The following is a 6,152-nucleotide window of genomic DNA, read 5'->3' as shown; positions in this document are numbered from 1 at the left end:
GTTTCTCGTCTTAACATTTCCATAACTTTTCATGCAATCCCCTCCACATTGTGCTGCTCTTTAAGGCGACTAGCATTCTTTGTCACCAACTTCACCCGTTTAGAATCTATCTATCTATCTATCTATCTATCTATCTATCTATCTATCTATCTATCTATCTATCTATCTATCTATCTATCTATCTATCTATCTATCTATCTATCTATCTATCTATCTATCATCATCATCATCATCACCATCACCACCACCACCACCACCACCACCACCACCACCGCCATCATCTTCAGCCTATTTTATGTCCACTGCAGGACGAAGACCTCTCCTTGCGATCTCCATTGCGCCTTGGCTGTGCCAACGAATTCCAACTTTGCGCCTGCGGATTCCCTAATTTCGTCACCCCACCTAGTTTTCTGCCGTACTCGACTGCGCTTCCCTTCTCTTGGCACCCATTCTGTAACTCTAATGGTCCACCGGTTATCTAGCCTACGAATTACGTGGCCTGCCCAGCTCAATCTTTTTCTCTTAATGTCAATTAGAATATCGGCTATCCCCGTTTGCTCTCTGATCCACACCATTCTTTTCCTGTCTCTTAACGCTGCGCCTAGAATTCTTCGTTCCATCGTTCCTTCAGCGGTTCTTAACTTGTTGTCGAGCTTCGTTGTCAACCAACAAGTTTCTGCCCCATATGTTAGCACCAGTAGAATCCATTTATTTTCTATGATAGTGGTAAGCTTCCAGTTAAAGGGCCCCTGAAACGGTTCGGCAAATTTTGCAGACGCGTAGGGTACAGCTAAAGTTAATCATTCGCACCACAATTTTGTGTGAAGCGTCTCATATTTAGAGAGCTACGGATGGTTATAAGTTACCCTCCTCCACAGTCATGCATTTTCTCCTCAGCTCGTTCGCCGAGTGATCAAGGCTAAGCTCCGCCTTCACTGGCTCTGCGTCATGATGGCACGACGTGTTGTCGACTTCCGGCTCTCTAGGAGCGAGCGCGCAAAGCCTCTCCAAACTCTCCGCCAGCCGCTTGGCAGTCAGCGCCAAGCGAGAGCCATCGAAACAGCCTGCGTTGCTTCGATACAAAGAGCTAATATTGCTCTAACCAAGGGTAAAACATTTTAAACATTTACAAAACAACCTGTTAACGATTACATTCCTGCGAACAATTTACAGCAGCAGCAAAGAAGACACTTCATTACTGCTACTGCTGCTAATATGTGGGGTTGTGCTCTGTGCTGCCAGATGGCTGCACCGTGCAGACGATTCACGTTTGCGCTTCTGCTCATCCCGTGAAACGACGCAGTCAGACGGCCAGGCCCTGGCCCCTTGCGCTTGCATTTACCCTAATACCGGACTCGCGAAACGCTATTGAGTTAGTAAACTTCCGGTGTAAAGTGACGGCCGCGAACGCGCAAATCCTGGCGCCGATCGGATAGCGGCAGTCCGATGCGCTGCAGCCAGTGCGCTCGTCTGCTGCCTTGCAGAGGGACACAATGTCGCAGCTTCACATATTGCTAGTCGTTACGTTTGCAGCCCACAACGTAACAAAGTCGAATCATGGTGCTCGCGAAATGACTGAGACCGACTTTGACCGCAATACACTATACCGCAGTGCAGCGGTGGCGTAGAGGAAGAACACCCGCCTCGCGTGCAAGAGGTCCGTGGTTCGAATCCCGGTGCCGGCAATTTCCCACCGGATAAAAAAAAATCCGCGTGTTGATAAAATTGCATAAACAGGCCTGGAGTGTGGCCTGATCCCGGTGGCCAGAACCGGTAACGCGCTCCCTCAACAGAGAAGGATTGGCAACCCTGGTGCAGTACTTGGCCACAACCTCCTATATGAACACAACAATCAAACCCAGGCCCTCAGTCCTCAGCAGCTGCGAAGCAACTGACCACGGCGGCGGTCAGACCTGCGACGCAGCAAAGGGTGCTAAGAATCCCTGGCTCCGGACAGGCCGCCATTGGAATATGAACCTGGCAACGTTTAACGCTAGAACGTTATCTAGTGAGGCGAGTCGAGCAGAGCTATTCGAGGAATTAGAGGGCAGTAAATGGGATATAATAGGGATCAGTGAAGTTAGGAGTCCGAAAGAAGCATATTGATTGATTGAGTAACTTTTATTTTACAGTCCTGCAGAACGCGTATTAGCACGTCGCGGGCCGCTCCCAAGTCGGGACCGACAGGCCTAGCCTGCCAGCCGCATCGTGGGCCTGCTGGACAGCCCAACGTTGCTCAGCCAGGAGTGGGTTGCGGAGGGCCGCCTCCCACCTAGTTGAGCTGAGGTCAGGGCTTGCTATAGAGATACATCCCCAGAGCATGTGCGAAAGTGTTGATCTATCCCTGCAAGCGGGGCACGCGTCGTCAGTGTAAATCTCCGGATATATCGCATGTAACGTGAACAGGTTGGGATAGGTTTCTGTCTGCAACAGTCTGAATGTCAGTGCCTGAGGCCTAGTGAGCTTGGGGTGAGGAGGAGGGTATTGTCGCCGCGAGAGATAGAAGTGTTTAAGAAGTTCATTATAAGTGGCAGGCGCGTCCCTACCATGCGTAACTCTCTCTTCGGCCGTTACAGCGCCAGCGCGGTCAGTCAGTGCGCGCGCGGCAGCGTGGGCCGTCTCATTGAGGCTCGTGGGGACACCCGCCATGTGCCCAACGTGGGCTGGGAACCAAGTAAGCAAGTGATACTTGATTCTATCCGGACCTGCCTTACGAAGCAGCCCAAAAGCCTGTTCTGAGATCACTCCACAGTGAAATGCCCTAATGGCCGACCGTGAGTCACTGTAGATGACGTCGCTGCTGTCATCAAGCATCGCCAAGGCAATGGCCACCTGCTCGGCTATCGCCGGATCTGCGGTTCGTACAGATGCACAGTTCGTGAGTCGCTGTTTGGAATCTACCACTACTGCAGGAAAGGAGCACCCCTTCCGATATGCGGCCGCGTCAACAAAGCAGGCTCTACGCCCCTCTGTCTGGATCTGTTTGAGTATGGCTGAAGCTCTTGCTTTCCTTCTACCCTTGTTATATTCAGGGTGTACATTTCTTGGTATCGGCGATACGGAGATCAAATCTCGTATGTCCCGTGGTAACTGGCATTTTCTTGGTGCTTCTGCAGATGGTGGGTAGCCGAGCTCTTGTAATATGCAGACATCAGCACGGAAGAAAGAAGCATATACAGTGCTAAAAAGCGGGCACGTCCTGTGCTACCGGGGCTTAACGGAGAGACGAGAACTAGGAGTCGGCTTCCTGATAAATAAGAATATAGCTGGTAACATACACATAATTCTATAGCCTTAACGAGAGGGTGGCAGGTCTTGTTGTGAAACTTAATAAGAGGTACAAAACGAAGTTCGTACAGGTCTACGCCCCTACATCCAGTCACGATGACCAGGTAGTCGAAAGCTTCTATGAAGAGGTGGAATCGGCGATGGGTAGAGTGAAAACAAAATACACTATACTAATGGGCGACTTTAATGCCAAGGTAGGCAAGAAGCAGGCTGGAGACAAGGCAGGGGGGGAAATGGCATAGGCACTAGGAATAGCAGAGGAGAGTTATTAGTAGAGTTTGCGGAACAGAATAATATGCGGATAATGAATACCTTCTTCCGCAAGCGGGATAGCCGAAAGTGGACGTGGAGGAGCCCGAACGGCGAGACTAGAAATGAAATAGACTTCATACTCTGCGCTAACCCTGGCATCATACAAGACCTGGACATGCTCAGCGAGGTGCGCTGCAGTGACCACAGGATGGTAAGAACTCGAATTAGCCTAGACCTGAGGAGGGAACGAAAGAAACTGGTACATAAGAAGCCGATCAATGAGTTAGCGGTAAGAGGGAAAATAGAGGAATTCCAGATCAAGCTACAGAACAGGTATTCGGCTTTAACTCAGGAAGAGGACCTTAGTGTTGAAGCAATGAACGACAATCTTGTGGGCATCACATCATTAAGGAGTGTGCAATGGAAGTCGGTGGTAACTCCGTTAGACAGGATACCAGTAAGCCATCGCAGGAGACGAAAGATCTGATCAAGAAACGCCAATGTATGAAAGCCTCTAACCCTATAGCTAGAATAGAACTGGCAGAACTTTCGAAGTTAATCAACAAGCAAAAGACAGCTGACATAAGGAAGTATAATATCGATAGAATTGAACATGCTCTCAGGAACGGAGGAAGCCTAAAAGCAGTGAAGAAGAAACTAGGAATTGGCAAGAATCACATGTATGCGTTAAGAGACAAAGCCGGCAATATCATCACTAATATGGATGAGATAGTTCATGTGGCTGAGGAGTTCTATAAAGATTTATACAGTACCAGTGGCACCCACGACGATAATGGAAGAGAAAATAGTCTAGAGGAATTCGAAATCCCACAGGTGACGTCGGAAGAAGTAAAGAAAGCCTTGGGAAATATGCAAAGGGGGAAGACAGCTGGGGAGGATCAGGTAACAGCAGATTTGTTGAAGGATGGTGGACAGATTGTTCTAGAGAAACTGGCCGTCCTGTATACGGAATGCTTCAGGACCTCGAGCGTACCGGAATCTTGGAAGAACGCTAACATAATCCTAATCCATAAGAAAGGGGACGCCAAAGACTTGAAAAATTATAGACCGATCAGCTTACTGTCAGTTACTGTCTGACAGCTTACTGTCTGACAGGCTCTTCACAGGCTCTAGAGGCAGACTGGCGATCCTGAACTCTTGATTCCTTGTCAGGCTATTGATCATTATATTTGTTTGCTGCATGTTAATCTACAACCCCACTCTTACACTTTCTCTGTTAAAGTCCTCAACCATTTGTTGCAATTTGTCCCCAGTGTTGCTGAACAAGACAATGTCTTCTGCCAACTGAAGGTTGCCTAGATATTTGCCATTGACCCTCACTCCTAGGCCTTCCCAATTTAATAGTTTGAATATATCTTTCCAATATGCAGTGAATAGCATTTCAGAGATTGTCTCCCTTACCTGATACCTTTCTTCATAGTTATCTTTCTACTTTTCTTGTGGAGAATCAACGTAGCTGTGGACTCTTTGTAGATATTTTGCAAGATATTCACGTAAGCCTTGATGTAATTCACGTAAGCTATTATGCAATCCTTGATTGCATAATGCCTCTATGACTGTGTCTCTACTGAACTGACTGTGTCTCTACTGTGTCTCTACTGTGTCTCTACTGAACCAAATGCCTTTTCATAATCTATGAAAGCCATATAGAGAGGTTGATTGTAATCTATCTATCTATCTATCTATCTATCTATCTATCTATCTATCTATCTATCTATCTATCTATCTATCTATCTATCTATCTATCTATCTATCTATCTATCTATCTATCTATCTATCTATCTATCTATCTTACGCGGACCCAGCGACCTAAGTTTTTAATCTCGTTGGGCCGCTTGGTAGGTGCTCGTGGCCGTGATGCCGTCGTGGTAGTTCTATCGTCGCCATTCCAGCTTCGCGACATCGTACTCACGCCATGCCGACATCGTCACGCCTTCTATTCTAACCCAATTGCACAAGTTGTCTAATGGCTTGGGACATTAGGTATGGGCTCGTGGTCGGTGTGCCTTCGTGTTCATACTATCGCCGTCATGCCAACTTTATCATCTAGCAGTCGTCGTGCCGTCATCGTCACGCTGTCGTCGTCATACAGTCCTCATGCATTCGTCGTCACACAGCCATATAATGCCGTCGTGGTCGTTCAATTGTCGTCATTCCATCTTCATGATCTGACTTTCGTCATGCTGCCGTCGTCACTCCTGCTCCGAATCAGTAGCCTAAGTTCTCTAATAGCTTGGGACACCAAGCATGTGTTCGGGGTCTTGGTGCTGTCGTGTTCGTTGCGTCGCTGGCATTCCAGCTTTGTCATCCGACTTTGATCATGTCCTCGTCAGCACGCCATCGTCGACACGCTGTCGTTTTATCAATATCAACGCTTTAGTAGCGTCCCATTGCATCATGCAGTCGTCGTCATACCACCTTCCTCGTTTGATCGATGTCAATATTTCTTTATATTTGTATTGTAAGCGTATTGTCGTCATTCAGTCGTGATTATGTGGCCCTTGTCATGCCATCATCGCCACGTAGTCGCAATCCTGCATCTGTCGCCAACGGACGTCATCATGCCGTCGCGGTCGTGCCATCGTCGTCAC

Source organism: Dermacentor variabilis, chromosome 7 (assembly GCF_050947875.1).
Source record: "Dermacentor variabilis isolate Ectoservices chromosome 7, ASM5094787v1, whole genome shotgun sequence".
NCBI classification, from domain to species: domain Eukaryota; kingdom Metazoa; phylum Arthropoda; class Arachnida; order Ixodida; family Ixodidae; genus Dermacentor; species Dermacentor variabilis.
This window is presented reverse-complemented; position numbering follows the sequence as displayed.